This window comes from Mauremys mutica, chromosome 7 (assembly GCF_020497125.1).
Source record: "Mauremys mutica isolate MM-2020 ecotype Southern chromosome 7, ASM2049712v1, whole genome shotgun sequence".
Taxonomy (NCBI): Eukaryota; Metazoa; Chordata; order Testudines; family Geoemydidae; genus Mauremys; species Mauremys mutica.
Window position 1 is genome coordinate 99,932,671 of NC_059078.1, and position 15,938 is coordinate 99,948,608.

At 40.9% G+C, this 15,938-nt stretch overlaps 1 long non-coding RNA gene across 2 annotated transcripts in view; it reads left to right on the forward strand.

Annotated features, from left to right (window-relative positions):
* LOC123374713 overlaps positions 1–14,029 on the forward strand; it is a 64,884-nt gene extending 50,855 nt beyond the window's left edge. For both annotated transcript variants that reach the window (XR_006581168.1, XR_006581167.1), the window contains exons 2-4: positions 10,337–10,515; positions 13,430–13,656; positions 13,936–14,029. This is a non-coding gene — a long non-coding RNA (uncharacterized LOC123374713). The remainder of the gene's footprint in view (positions 1–10,336; positions 10,516–13,429; positions 13,657–13,935) is intronic.
* Positions 14,030–15,938: the final 1,909 nt, after the last annotated feature.

The following is a 15,938-nucleotide window of genomic DNA, read 5'->3' on the forward strand; positions in this document are numbered from 1 at the left end:
GGTTTGGCGCTTCATCATGCTAGGTACTGTGTACACACACAATGAAAGCATTGTCCCTACCCCGACAAACTTGCAGTCTAAGTGATGATTAATGACCAGGTGCCATGAATTCAGTTAAATATTGTAGGGGGGCTCATGCATGTCTGAAATTTTAGCAAACCACTTATCTGTGGAGACAGATGTGATGAGTGTTCTAGTCTGTAGCTCTGACAGTTCCATCTGCAAGGAGGGGTAGTTGTAGCAGGCATCTGAATTGCCTAGATCAGAGTGATTTAAAAAAAAAACTCTCTCTCTCTCTCTCTCGAGTATAGGAGCTCCTGTCAGTGCAACACTGAACTGTTTCTTTTTGCATTCAGGTTAATTGTAGAATGTTCTCCCTTAATAGGACTGGTAGGTTTGATGTTTCCTGAATTGTTTACTCAGAACTATTTTTTCCTCAGCTTGGAAGCTCGCATACAAATTTAAAAATTAGGCTAACACCAGGCATGCCAATATAGCCAGCAAATTCTGTAGCCACCTCCATCATGCAGCTCTGCTAATATTATACTCTGGCTCTAGGGCATCCCTAATATTCAAGTAATTGACTCTGATGAATAGCGACTATGAAATCAGTTGCGTGATAGTTTTGTTATATACACAAATGGAAGCTGGGATGAGGTCACAAAACTCATTTTTCCTCTTGATTCCAAACATGATTGATCCCAGGTTTCCAGAGGTAAAAGGAGAATGCACCTTGAATGTCCACCATGACACCTATCTTTCTATCCCTAATCAGACCTACACTTGTTCCATACCACAACATGTGAACAAAGCTTGTCTTATTGTTACATGCTTACTGAAAATAACAAGGACATTTAACTAATTTACATTTGAAAACAAGCAGTCGTGTTTTCATAATGCTGATTCTGAAATAGTTTAACTTATCATATAAATCACAATGATGAGTCCTTTGGCAGTAGTGTGAATCTGCTTAATGTGTTCTATGGTTTCTCAGGTGAACTAAAGATGATTCGTTTCAGTTCCTTAAATACCATCTCTGTAATATGCAAATAAAAACACCATTAGGTGACTGCAACTACTCTTCTTTAATAAATAGTGATGCTGTTTTATGGTTTCTATAGCATAAAGAAACAGTACAGTTCGCCAATGATGAAATCCACCCACTGCAAAAGATTTATGCTCCATTTAAATCCCATTTGAGTCCCATTTCGAATGTGTGGAGAATGAGGGAGTTGCATATTGGTTTTGTTTTATAAATATTGTAACCTTGAGGGGCTTATCAGTTTGATATTAAACTGCTTGCCTGCGAGGAGTTAAATCAAAAGAGGCTGTTAAAGGAAAACAGATGCCAAAGACAGAATCATGGAACTGGAAGGGACCTTGAGAGGTCATCTAGTCCAGTCCCCTGCATGCATGGCAGGGCTAAGTATTATTTACACCATTCCTGACCGGTGTTTGTCTAACCTGCTCTTAAAAATCTCCAGTGATGGAGACTCCACAACCTCCCTAGGCAATTTATTCCAGTCCTTAACCATCCTGACAGTTTTTTTTTCTAATGTCCAACCTAAACCTCCCTTGCTGCAACTTAAGCCCATTGCTTCTTGTCCTATCCTCAGAGGTTAAGAGAAACTGTTACAAGAAGGAGGAAGAAAAACTTTTACATACTTGAAAACTGTTTTCATGCCCCCCTCCGTCTTCTCTTTTCCAGACTAAATAAACCCACTTTTTTCAGTCTTTCCTCATAGGTCATGTTTTCTAGACCTTTCATCATTTTTGTCACTCTTCTCTGGACTTTCTCCAATTTGTCCACATTCTTCCTGAAATGTGGCACCCAGAACTGGACACAATACTCCAGTTGAGGCCTAATCTGCATAGAGTAGAGCAGAAGAATTACTTCTTGTGTCTTGCTTACAACACTCCTGCTAATACATCCCAGAATGATTTTGTTTGTTTGTTTGTTTTTTTTGCAACGGTGTTACACTATTGACTCATATTTAGCTTGTGGTCCACTATGACCCCAAGATCCCTTTCTGCAGTACTCCTTCCCAGGCAGTCATTGCCCATTTTGTATGTGTGCAGGTGATTGCTCCTTCCTAAGTGGAGTACTTTGCATTTCTCCTTATTGAATTTCATCCTATTTACTTCAGTTCATTTCTCTAGTTTGTCCAGATCATTTTGAATTTTAATCCTTTCATCCAAAGCACTTGCAACCCCTGCCAGCTTGGTGGTATCCTCAAACTTTATAAGCGTACTCTATATGCCATTATCTAAATCACTGATGAAGATATTGGACAGAACCAGACCCAAAACTGATCCCTGCGGGAACCCACTCATTATGCCCTTCCAGCATGACTGTGAACCACTGAAAACTACTCTCTGGGAATGGTGTTTTCCAACCAATTTTACACTCACCTTATACTAGCTCCATCTAGCTTGCATTTCCCTAGTTTATGAGAAGGTCATGTGAGACCATATCAAAAGCTTTACTAAACTCAAGATATACTATATCTACCCCTGTCCACAAGGCTTGTTACCCTATCAAAGAAAGCTGTCAGGTTGGTTTGACACTATTTGTTCTTGACAAATCTATGCTGGCTGTTACTTATTGCCTTATCTTCTAGATGTTTGCAAATTGCTTGGTTATTTTCTCATTATCTTTCTGGGTACAGAAGTTTAAGCTGACTGGTCTGTAATTCCCTGGGTTGTCCTTACTTCCCTTTTTTATAGGTTGGCACTATATTTGTCCCTTTTCCAGTCTTCTGGAATCTCTCCCATCTTCCATGACTTTCAAAGATGATTGCTAATGGCTCTGATATCTCCTCAGTCAGCTCGTTGAGTATCCTAGGATGCATTTAATCAGGCCCTGGTCACTTGAAACATCTAATTTGTCTACGTAATTTTTAACTTGTTCTTTCCCTATTTTAGCCTCTTCCGAACCTACCTCCATTTTCACTGGCATTCACTGTTGGATGTCCAATCACCACCAACCTTCTTGGAGAAAACCAAAATTCAAGTCATTAAGCACCTCTGTCATTTTCACATTTTCTGTTTTTCCCCCCCCCCGCCTCATTCAGTGATGGGCATACCCCATCCTTGGTCTTCCTCTTGCTTCTAATGTATTTGTAGAATGTGTTGTGGTTACCCTTTATGTCTCTAGCTAGTTTGACCTGGTTTTGTGCCTTGGCACATCTGGATAGAGAGCTTAAAGATAACAATGGCTGGGCCTTCAATTGGGAAGAAGTTACCTGGATGGCTCCTGCAGTGCTGGCTAGAAAGCCTAGGATCAAAGGGAATTCTAAAGCTTAAAGATTCTGCATATGGGTGTCAGTAAGAAGCTGAGAGCTGAGCATGCTGGAGGCTAGGTGGGCTGAGGGGAGCTTACAAATGCTTGCAAGGAAAAGTTAAAATTTAGGTGGGTAGGGCTTTGTTGTATTAGCCCTTTGCTCTGTGTGCTACATACCTCTAGGTAAAGCACTAAATAACGGGATCTTTTTTTTAAGATGCTGTTGCTGTGTCATTTCACAAAAGGAAATTCTTACAGGTGCCAAACCCAGTTGAGCTGGTCACATTAACATGGTTAGGAAATGGGGTGCTGCCACCCAGGATCCCTATGTTTCCACCCAGACTGAGGTACAAGAAGTCAGATGTACTCATGAAGAGCAAGGGGTCTCGTCTTAGATGTGGCGTACCCTGTAACCATGACACGGGGTGAAACAATGCATAAGCTTTGTGCCATCCCTCTGTAAACACCCCAAATTTGTCTCCATTATTTAAATTTTGTCCAAATGAAATTTCTGAAGATAATTGGTGCTCATAGCCCCCCGTCAGGTGGAGAAGGTATGTTATCCCTACTTACTGATGGGGAACTGAGTCAGATTAAAACATTTCCACAAGGTCTCTCAGTCTATGGCAAACTAGGAACTGAAATCTGGTCTCCTATATCCCAAGCCTTACTCACAGGAACACCCTTCTTCTCTCACCTGGCACAATAAAAAGTCCTGGGAATAAGAATAATTTAAGAAGAAAGAAATCACTAACTCTGACTGGATCTACTCATACATTGACCTAGTATCATCATCTTACAGCTATTGTAAAAAGAAAAATGCAGTAGGTACAGTTTGAATTTTAAATACAATACAAACTGCACTGACGAGCAGTTTTTCTGCTCCAGTATAAAAGGAATCTTGAGTTTCATTGTAACTGGCATTATCAAAGATATATTCTCTATTATGGAAAAATAGCTTTTTCATTCACTTACAGAAATTAGAGCTGGAAAAGACCTATTAGGTCACCATCTTCCTGTCAGTGCAGAAGGTTTCCGTTTATTTGCAACCTCAGGCATATTTTCCTTATTACAAAGATGCATGTATGCCATGTAATTATCTCATTCTAACCCCCTAGGCTTCTATCAGTGGTTCTGACAGTTACATCTACCAATGTTAAGGATAATAACTGGGGCTAAGTTGATTGTCAGATTAGAAATCCTTTAAAGGGTTCTGACAACATTAACCTTAGGGGCACTAGGTTTTTGTGCTAATGGAATATTAGAAAAAAAAATGTGGAGTCCTGTTGGCCTGATTGCATTCAAATTTAGCCCTGATGTCAGTGAATTTTCACATAATGTCCCTAGCTACAAAACTACTGTATGAACTGGTAAAAGCTGGAAAAAGCAGGTTTTAACTTAACAGGTGTGCAAAATATTCATTGTTGTTTTTCTTCAGATTGAACTTTGACTTTTCGAAAAGTTTGAGTTTAAATATTCTAAAATGGCTCAAATTTTGTAAAATGTTCAACATTTAGTGCAAAATATTTGTCACTATCTGGAAGCTTGTGAAAAAGCCATTTTAACATGAAAACTCGTACTTTAAGAAGAGCCTGCAGGAGAAGGAGGAGGAAGACACTCCCCTCCCCCTGAAAGAGTCGTATGATCTTTCATATCGGGATTGAACACAGGATTGGGATCCATGAGGGCTGAGTTCTATTCCAATATTTGATGCTAACTGACCTTTTTAATACTTTTCACTTATTTTTCATAAAGCTTTTGATTTCTTCAGAGAATGGCTAGTGGTACCCTCCACCACTAAGGCAGTTCTCTAGGCTGCTTCTTTATTTGCTGTTTTTCGGTATAAAAGCCAGCAAAATACACCATACTCTCCCAGTCGAGTGAGCAGGCTATCTGCCTATTCCCCTAGTCTGCATCCAAGTAATCAAAATGCTTCACCTGGTCCCACTGGCTGATCTTAGCATTACTGGAGAAGTGTGTGTGTGTGTGCGTGCGCTATTTGCAGATGACAAAATGTAGGAAGACATGGAAGGCCTGTTGTGAGGAAGAAAAGTTTAGTTTGACCAAGTTTTGAGATTTGTTATGAGATGGTCACACAGATCTAATTACAGGAAAGCTTGCAGACAGTTGTCAGATCTCACGAGTTTTCTCACTGAAAATAAATGGGAGACTCAGAATCCTATAGATTTTCCTGTAAGTCTCTAATGCGGTCATCAATATAAATCAAATGTGTTTATGATAAATTCCAAATCCCAGTTATAGTTATCTACACTCAGTCACTGATTAGTTATAACGTTCCTTTTTCACATACTATTTAATAGCAATACAGCATCAATAAACTGAGAGTAGGGAAATACTGTAAATGTCATAAATTGGGAGGTACAACTGGCTTCTGTGTGTCTGTACATGTATCTATATAATTATATACATACATTTATATGTGTGCCTATATATGATTTTTGTGCCACTTTCATTTTGGTGTCTTAATTTGTAGTACATCTATTTTTAAATACAAGGGCTATTGATTAATCACAGTTAACTCACCGGATTAACTCAGAAAAATTAATCATGATTAGAAACATTAATTGCAATTAATCAGTTTTAATCACACTGTTAAATGCTAGAATACCAGTTGAAATGTATTAAATATTGTTGGATGTTTTTCTACATTTTCAAATATATTGATTTCAATTATTTATGTGCCAGATGCACTAAGATTCATATGTCCCTTCATGCTTCAACCAAAGGACGTGTCCATGCTTGATGACGGGTTCTGCTCGATAACAATCCAAAACAGTGCGGACCGGTGCATGTTCATTTTCATCATCTGCCATCAGCAGAAGCTTGATTTTCTTTTTTGGTGGTTCTGGTTCTAGAGTTTCTGTATTGGAGCATTGCTCTTTTAAGACTTCTGAAAGCATGTGCCACACCTCGTCCCCTCAGATTTTGGAAGGCACTTCAGATTCTTAAATCTTGGGTTGAGTGCTGTAGCTATCTTTAGAAATCTCACATTGGTACCTTCTTTCCATTTTGTTAAATCTGCAGCTAAAGTATTCTTAAAATGAACAACGTGCTGATTTATCATCCCAGACTTCTATAACATGCAATGTATGGCAGAATGTGGGTAAAATAGAGCAAGACATATGCAATTCTCCCCCAAGGAGTTCAATCACAAATTTAATGAATGCACTATTTTTTAAATGAGTCATCAGCATGGAAGTATGTCCTCTGGACTGGTGGCTGAAGCATGAAGGGGCATATAAATGTTAGGCATATGTGGCACATAGATACCTTGCAATGCTGGCTACAAAAGTCCCTTGTGAATGCCTGTTCTCACTTTCTGGTGACATTGTAAATAAAAAGTGGGCAACGTTATCTCCTGTAAAATGTAAACAATCGTGTTTGTCTCAGCGATTGGCCGAATAAGAAGTAGGACTGAGTGGACTTATAGGCTCCAAAGTTTTGCATTGTTTTGTTTTTGAGTGCAGTTATGTAACAAATAATCTGCATTTGTAAATTGCACTTTCACGATAAAGAGATTGCACTACAGTACTTGTATGAGGTGAATTGAAAAATACTACTGTATTTCTTATCATTTTTACAGTGCAAATATTTAATCTAAAATATAAAGTGAGCAGTGTACACTTTGTATTCTGGGTTGTAATTGAAATCAATATATTTGAAAATGTAGAAAACATCCCAAAATATTTAAATAAATGGTGTTCTATTACTGTTTAACAGTGTGATTAATCGTGATTAACTTTCATCACTGGGCAGCCTCTGTGTGTGTGTGTGTGTGTGTGTGTGTGTATATACATATAAAATGCTGCTTGCTAAAACAGCTAGGGATAGTAAACCTCATGAGTGAAGTTTTGCAGATCTTTTGAAGTGCCAGTGCAGAGTCCATCCATAGCTCAGTTGCATGGCCACACTCTATACCACAAAATCCTACAACAGTACTATGTGAGGTTGAAGAAAGGGGGAGAGTAGGAAGCTCTGTGTTTATAGAAATGCTATATCTACCCAACCATGCCTTCACCCTTCATACCAGGAGTAGAGTTGAGACTTTTCCTCCCCAACATGCAAATCCCACTGCCACCAGTAGGAGAGAACTGGGGAATAGTGGCAGGAAAGGTGGCCCAGTATTTTTCTGCTTTTTTTTTCTTCCAGCCTTTCCCATATGGCATGTGAATCAAATAGCACTGAAATTCGTAGGCATGTTGTTAAAGTGGGTTTGAAATTAGGCAAACTTGTCAGTCCATCCCTCCGTGCTACATACAATCCCAGGGTTAGGTAAGCAAACATTGGCATAATGTCCTGGATTTTCAGGTCTTTAAAACAAGATTTTTTTTCTTCTTTCACTATAAAACAGCATCCATATTAAATCCTTTGCTCAGGCTCCCAACCAATGCATTTACAACCGGTACACTTGGTAATTAACTTGGAGGAAAGTTTACTTACACACCCAGATAGCTGAAGCTCTGAATTTGCTGCAGTCTAATTTAGTCCATGATAGTAACAGTAATATGAGAGACCATGAAAACATATACTTAGTTTTGAACTTATGACTCTAAGAACTGGATGTGGTTTTAGCTGTAAATATGAAGGCTTCCACAACTTGTCACTCAAAAGTCTCACTAACTATATTTTCTAATGTACGCTACTAACCCATTTAAAGCAAATAAGAAGGATCAACTTTAACACTGTCTGCTAATGTGTGGACAGCAACAAATATTTCCATTGTGACTTTATAGTATATTCAAATTCCTCCTCTACACAAGCTGTTTTGCTCTCTAAATAAAAGGGTTTGATGCTTGGTGAGGATGTGGCACTGGTGGATACGTCTATCTTCCCATTCACTCTGCCGTCAAGATTTGTCTTCTCATTGCTTCTGACCCACTAAGATATAAACACAATAAGAACCATATACTGCTGACCACTTAGTTAAAAGACCAGGCTAGTAAGGTGTTCAGTGGAAGCATTGCTTAAATAAATTGTAGGTTTAATAATTGATAGGTTTATAATGGTTATGATTATAAAAAACATTTCATAGGGAAACAACACTTAAGTATTGAAACTCTAATTCATAAAGCAGGAACAACATAATCATTTTCTAATTTACCTGGGTCGCATGTAGCTATCATCCTTCTCCTTTAATTACTCAATGTATTTTCTAGGAGACCGAGTTACAAAACCATTTTTGTAACAGCATTTCTTATGTTTTGCTGAAATTGTTACAAAAAGACTGGTGAAAAAGACACAGCATAGAAATATGATCATAAATTATTCTCTAAGCTTTATTACCCTTTGTATGATTTCTCTGGGTTCCAAAGAGATTAAACAATACTGTTTAAAAAATCAACTCGGATTTTCAAGTTCGCAAAGGCCTGAGTTGGATTAGAAGAGGTAGATTATATGATGAGGTCAGATGAAGGCAATCTGATACATGTAATGAAATGAGGCCTGGATAAAATGCAGAACATTACTCTTTGTGGAGACCTGTACTACCAGGCAAGATCATCTGCAGTTGATAGAGTTCTTTATGGAAGGATCTTATCAGGTTACGTATACACTTTTTAGCATTAAAGCAAAAGTGGATGATATACTTCTGCTTTTGACTGTCCTTACTCAAAAATGGTTATATTTATTCAAAGTGCCTTTAAAAAAAGGGAAAAAAAGAGAACCTTGGGAACTACAGACCGGTGAGCCTCACTTCAGTCCCCGGCAAAATCATGGAGCAGGTACTCAGGGAATACATTTTGAAGCACTTGGAGGAGAGCAAGTAATGCCTGACCAACCTGATTGCCTTCTATGAGATAACTGGCTCTGTGGATATGTGGAAAGCAGTGGATGTGATATATCTTGACTTTAGCAAAGCTTTTGATATGGTCTCCCACAGTATTCTTGGGGCATATGACTTATGAGGAGAGGCTGAGAGAACTGGGGTTATTTAGTCTGCAGAAGAGAAGAGTGAGGGGGGATTTGATAGCAGGCTTCAACTACCTGAAGGGGGGTTCCATAAAGGATGGAGCTAGGCTGTTCTCAGTGGTGGCAGATGACAGAACAAGAAGCAATGGTCTCAAGTTGCAGTGGGGGAGGTCTAGGTTGGATATTAGGAAACACTATTTCACTAGGAGGGTGGTGAAACACTGGAATGGGTTACCTAGGGAGGTGGTGGAATCTCTATCCTTAAAGGCTTTTAAGGCCCAGCTTGGGAAAAAACCTTGACTGAGATGATTTAGTTGGTGTTAGTCCTGCTTTGAGCAGGGGATTAGACTGATGACCTCCTGAGGTCTCTTCCAACCCTAATATTCTATGATTTTATTTTATGATTCTAAGCCCTGGGCTACACTATGAGTTTAGGTCGAATTTAGGAACATTAGATTGATTTAACCCTGCACCTATCCTCACAACGAAGCTATTTTTGTTTGACTTAAAGGGCTCTTAAAATCTATTTCTGTACTCCTCCCCGACGAGGGGATTAGCGCTGAAATTGACCTTGCTGGGTCGAATTTGGGGTAGTGTGGATGAAATTTGATGATATTGGCCTCTGGCAGCTATCCCAGAGTGCTCCATTGTGACTGCTCTGGACAGCACTTCAACTCAGATGCACTGGCCAGGTAGACAGGAAAAGCCCCGCGAACTTTGAATTTCATTTCCTGTTTGACCAGCGTGGTGAGCTCATCAGCACAGGTGACCATGCAGTCCCAGAATCGCAAAAGAGCTCCACCATGGACCAAATGGGAGATACTGGATCTGATCTCTGTATAGGGAGAGGAATCCATGCTATCAGAACTCCGTTCCAAAAGACAAAATGCCCAAATATTTGAAAAAATCTCCAAGGGCATGAAGGACAGAGGCTATAACAGGGACACACAGCCATGCCGCGTGAAACTTAAGGAGCTCAGGCAAGCCTACCAAAGAGGCAAACAGTTGCACCAGGTCAGAGCCCCAGACATGCTGCTATGATGAGCTGCATGCCATTCTAGGGAGTGCCCCTACAACTACCCCACCCCTGTGCGTGGACTCCGTCAATAGATTCTCTCACAACAGGGATGCAGATTTTGGGGACAAGGGAGAGGAGGAGAAGGAGGAGATTGAAAGCGCACAGCAAGCAAGTGGAGAGACTGTTTTCCCTGACAGCCAGGAACTGTTTATTACCCTGGAGCCAGTACCCTCCCAACCCACCCACGGCGGGCTCCCAGACCTTGAAGGCAGAGAAGAGACCTCTGGTGAATGTACCTTTGTAAATATAATACATGGTTTAAAAGCAAGTGTGTTTAATGATTGATTTTGCCCTGAAGATTTGGGATGCATTTGCGGCCAGTACAGCTACTGGAAAAGTCTGTAAACATGTATGGGGATGGAATGGAAAATCCTCCAGGGACATCTCAATGAAGCTCTCCTGGATGTACTCCCAAAGCCTTTGCGAAATGTTTCTGGGGAAAGCAGCCTTATTTGGTCCTCCATGGACACTTGACCATGCCAGGGCCAGTAGCATGTAGTCATTGCATAACGCAGCGTATGGTCCCGGTGTTTGCTGGCATTCAAGCAACATCCATTCTTTATATCTCTTTGTTATCCTCAGGAGAGTGGTGATATTCATGGTCACCTGGTTGAAATAGGGGAATTTTATTAAGGGGACATTCAGAGGTGGCCGTTCCTGCTGGGCTGTTTGCCTGTGGCTGAACAGAAATCATCCCCTCTGTTAGCCATGTGGTGGGGGGAGGGGTGAAGCGATCATCCCAGAGATTTGTGTGTGGGGGGGGGGAGGGTTTAGCTGGGTTTGTGCTGCACACTAACCTGAAAACCACAGCCCCTCCTTTTAAATGGCCAACCCAACAGGTGCTTGGATGGGAAATGAGGGCGCTGCTGTTTGAAACCATTCCCACATGTTACGAAGGTTAAAGCAGCCAAGACTGTGGCTTACCATGTCTGCCTGCAAACTGAATTCTGTTGCCTGCTGGCCCTGCATGTGTGATCTCACACCAAACTGGCAGGCCCTCAATATAAGAGGCTATGTAATGTTAACAGCTTGATTCACCGTGAAAGAGTCTACCCATTGTTCTCTAAAATGTCTTTCTAAATACTACTCTCCCTTTTTTCCTCCTGAAGCTGCAAATGTTTCAGCACTCCCCCTATCATCTCCATCCCAGAGGCTAGTGAAGAGTAGAAGGCAAAAAACCACATTTGCAATGAAATGTTCTCTGAGCTCATGCAGTCCTCCCACACTGAAAGAGCCCAGCAGAATGTGTGGAGGCAGACAATGTCAGAGTGCAGGAAAGCACAAAATGAATGGGAGGACAGCTGGTGGGAGCAAGAGAGGTGGCGGGATCAAGATGATAGGTGACATCAGAGTGATGAGGTGGCAGGAAACAGTGCTGAGGCTACTGGAGGATCAAACTGATATGCTCCAGCATATGGTTGAGCTGCAGGAAAGGCAGCAGAAGCACAGACTGCCGCTGTAGCCCCTGTGTAACCAACCGCCCTCCTCTCCAGTTCCATAGCCGCCTCACCCAGACACCCAAGAACACGGTGGGGGGTCTCCGGGCACCCAACCACTCCACCCCAGAGGACTGCCCAAGCAACAGTATTCATTAAGTTTTGAAGTGCAGTGTAGCCTTGTCCTTCCCTCCTCCCCCACCCATCCTGGGCTACCTTGGCAGTTATCCCCCCATTTGTCTGATGAATTAATAAAGAATGCATGAATGTGAAGCAACAATGACTTTATTGCCTCTGCAAGTGGTGATCAAAGGGGGAGGGGAGGGAAGTTTGCTTACAGGGAAGTAGAGTGAACCAAGGGGGCGAGTTTTCATCAAGGAGAAACAAACGGAACTTTCACACCATAGCCTGGCGAGTCATGAAACTGGTTTTCAAAGCTTCTCTGATGTGCAGCGTGCCCTGCTGTGCTCTTCTAACTGCCCTGGTGTCTGGCTGCGCGTAATCAGCGGCCAGACAATTTGCCTCAACCTCCCACCCCACCGTAAACATCTCCCCCTTACTCTCACAGATATTGTGGAGCATGCAGCATGCAGTAATAATGATGGGAATATTGGTTTCACTGAGGTCTAACCGAGTCAGTAAACTGCACCAGCGCTTTTAAACATCCAAATGCACATTCTACCACCATTCTGCACTTGCTCAGCCTATAGTTGAACAGCTCCTGACTACTGTCCAGGCTGCCTGTGTACGGCTTCATGAGCCATGGCATTAAGGGGTAGGCTGGGTCCCCTAAGGATAACAATAGGCATTTCAACATCTACAAGGGTTATTTTCTGGATTGGGAAGTAAGTCACTTGCTGCAGCTGTTCACACAGACCAGAGTTCCTAAAGATGTGGGCATCATGTATGTTTCCTGGCCATCCCACCTTGATGTTGGTGAAACGTCCCTTGTGATCCACCAGTGTTTACAGCACCATTGAAAAGTACCCCTTGCAGTTTATGTACTGGCTGCCTTGGTGGTCTGGTCCCAAGATAGGGATATGGATTCCGTCTATCGCCCCACCACAGTTAGGGAATCCCATTGCAGCAAAGCCATCCACTATGAGCTGCACATTTCCCAGAGTCACTACCCTTGATAGCAGCAGCTCAGTGATCATGTTGGTTACTTGGATCACAGCAGGCCCTACAGTACATTTGCCCACTCCAAATTAATTCCCGACTGACCAGTAGCTGTCTGGCATTGCAAGCTTTCCCAGGGCTATCGCCACTTGCTTGTGAACTGTGAGGGCTGCTCTCATCTTGGTATTCTTTCGCTTCAGGGCAGGGGAAAGCAAGTCACAAAGTTCCATGAAAGTGCCCTTATGCATGCAAAAGTTTTGGAGCCACTGGGAATCATCCCAGACCCGCAACACTGTGCGGTCTCATCAGTCTGTGCTTGTTTCCCAGGCCCAGAATCAGCTTACCAGGGCATGAACCTGCCCCATTGCCACCATGATGTCCAAATTGCCAGGGCCCGTGCTTTGAGAGAAGTCTGTGTCCATGTCCTCATCACTCTCGTCACCGTGCTGCTGTTGCCTCCTTGCCTGCTTTTGAAGTTTCTGGTGCTGCATATACTGCAGGATTATGCATTTGGTGCTTACAGTGCTCATAACTGCCGCAGTGATCTGAGTAGGCTCCATGCTTTCTGTGGTATGGCATCTGCAGGAGAGCAGAGTGGCAGTGGAAGCGGTCATTCGATGATGATGGTTTGCAGCCCTACTGCACTGTCTGCTGCCAGCAGTATCCAGGACACAACAGCTGAGCGGGCTGCACACTTGCCATGGTATGGCATCTTCATGGGGAAAAAGGTGTGAAACGATTGTCCTCCTTAAACAGTTCCACACAAGGACTGATGAAAGGCCACTGTGAACATGAAAGACAAGAAGTATAAGGTACAACTATAAAATGCATATATAACTTTCACAGATGCCAATGCATGTTGAACATATGTATCTAAGAGCAATTTTTTCCCCAAAGCATAGACAGGGGTGGGCGGGTGTGTGTGGGTGTGTGTGTGGTTTTTTGTTTTGTTTTACAGAGAACCATATTTAAGTAGGGGGAAAAGACAGATCCGTGTTGCAAATTACAATATTAAAATGCTATGATGAGTGAATTGAATGAGAGACATTAACAAACATAATGAAGGCTAAAGGTGAAATTCTAATCAACAGGTAAAATAAAGTGAGGAGAAAACACAAACTCCATAACAGAATGGATGGAGCTACAGGTATAAATGAGAACATGCTGAAATATACCTTGACTAGAGTAATTATTTATAATTCCCTTTTTAATGAAATGCTAGGTAATTCTCTACTAAAAATGTCATCTATATTAACTAGCGCAACCTTTTTATATTCCTGCAGTAATTTCCCTGAATTTATTATCAGATATTGATGTTGCTAAATTATAAATATTAGAATCAAATGCCTTATGATAGAAGGCTTAGAAAATAAACAATTATTGCCAGCAAAAATTCTTGCCTTGTGAACATGAAATATAATGAATATGACTATCCATATTCAAATGTAGGGTAGCTTAATGAAATAAGCCTATATTGTATTCTTTCTGAAGGGAAAGTGAGTAAAGCACTTATATTAAATTCTAGATACATTGCAGTTCTTTATGGTGATCCAACATGGCTGTTATGTCACTGTCATATAATGAACTATATTTTCCACACCTGCTTTGTTTGTATGCTTAATGTTCATACAAACAATGCTGTATTGCCTAATAAAATTAACTTACTCATTTAGTACATTGTTCTATTGATCTGCCTATTTAGAAAATGCAGTGGAGTTCTACCATCAATCACATGGTGTGAAATCATAGTTCTGAGCTCCCACTGCATAAAGCCCTTAATCTCAATAGACTAAGTAAAACAACGTGGTGCATTATTCACAGTAAATATTCCACAATCCTTCACCATATTGATCTACTCTTACAAAATACTTAGGCCCAAATTTGTAAAGGTATTTTTGGCGTTGCTGTGCTCAGTGTTGCAGTGCTTAACTGATTTAGGAGCCTAAATCTAATTTTCAGAAGAGATTTAGCCCATTGATCTTGGGACAGATCCTCACCTCATATAAATTGGTGTCACTCCATTTACTTCAGTGGAGTAATGCCAGTTTACACCAGGTGAGAATCTCAACCCACTAAAACTTGTTTTGATCTATTTGTGGTAACATCAAACATAGAAGAAAGAAGTCCAGCATTACTAATCATGGAAGAAACTGAATTAATGAAACCTCTATAAACTTTCTAGGACTTCAGATGTTTTTCCAAGGTAGTTTAATGTACCCATATATATTTTTAATGAATTTAAAATTTAATTGATAACTGTTCTTAGGAAATATGTCAAAACAGAGAAGTACATTTTTAAATAAGTTGAAGCCTGTGCTAAAATTATCTGCTACATTTCTGGATATCTGGCACCTAGACAAACCTGCATTGTATTAATGGCCTCAGCAACCTATGAAGACAATTAGTGTTATGAAACCCAGTGTAAGGGAAGTCTTCATCCTTTCCATCCCACCCCCATGTAATGTGTGCGCGAGACCAATTTCATGGCAGAAAATTGCATTATCAAAAGAAACTAAATCAAAAGGGAAGTCCCAGAGATAATTTAATATTCAAATTGAGTAGTAAACAAGGTGCTCCTGGCCCTTCAATAAATGGCATCAACAATGAAGAAGCACGTGGATGCCTATTTTGCCTGATGTGAGATGCATCAAAAGTATATAATTTGGCATAAAGGAATCCAAGGACAGCTTCTCCTGTGGGGATGACCCTAAGTTTTTATGGTTAAATGTATTTAGTCAATACGTGCAAATTACTGTAATGCAGTATTTGTAACAATCCAGATTTATGGAACAATCCCTTCAATTGAGGTCTTTTATTTGTTAAATTCTTATTAGTTGCAAACTACCATGTAAGGTTAGTAACAGGATCCCAAAGATGCTAGAGCTGGCTTACTAACACTGCTGGTGGTAGAGCTAAATTAATCCTTGCCAGGAAGATCCCAGAAGGCGACTCTTCACACACCATAATAATGCTTGTAAAGTGTAATTTATTCAAACATCTTAAACATCAAGCAGAGTGCAAGGTAATGTTTCAGTAGGAGTCAGCTTTTGTCAAACCACTAGTGAAAAAGAATTTTGAATCCTATTCATCATTC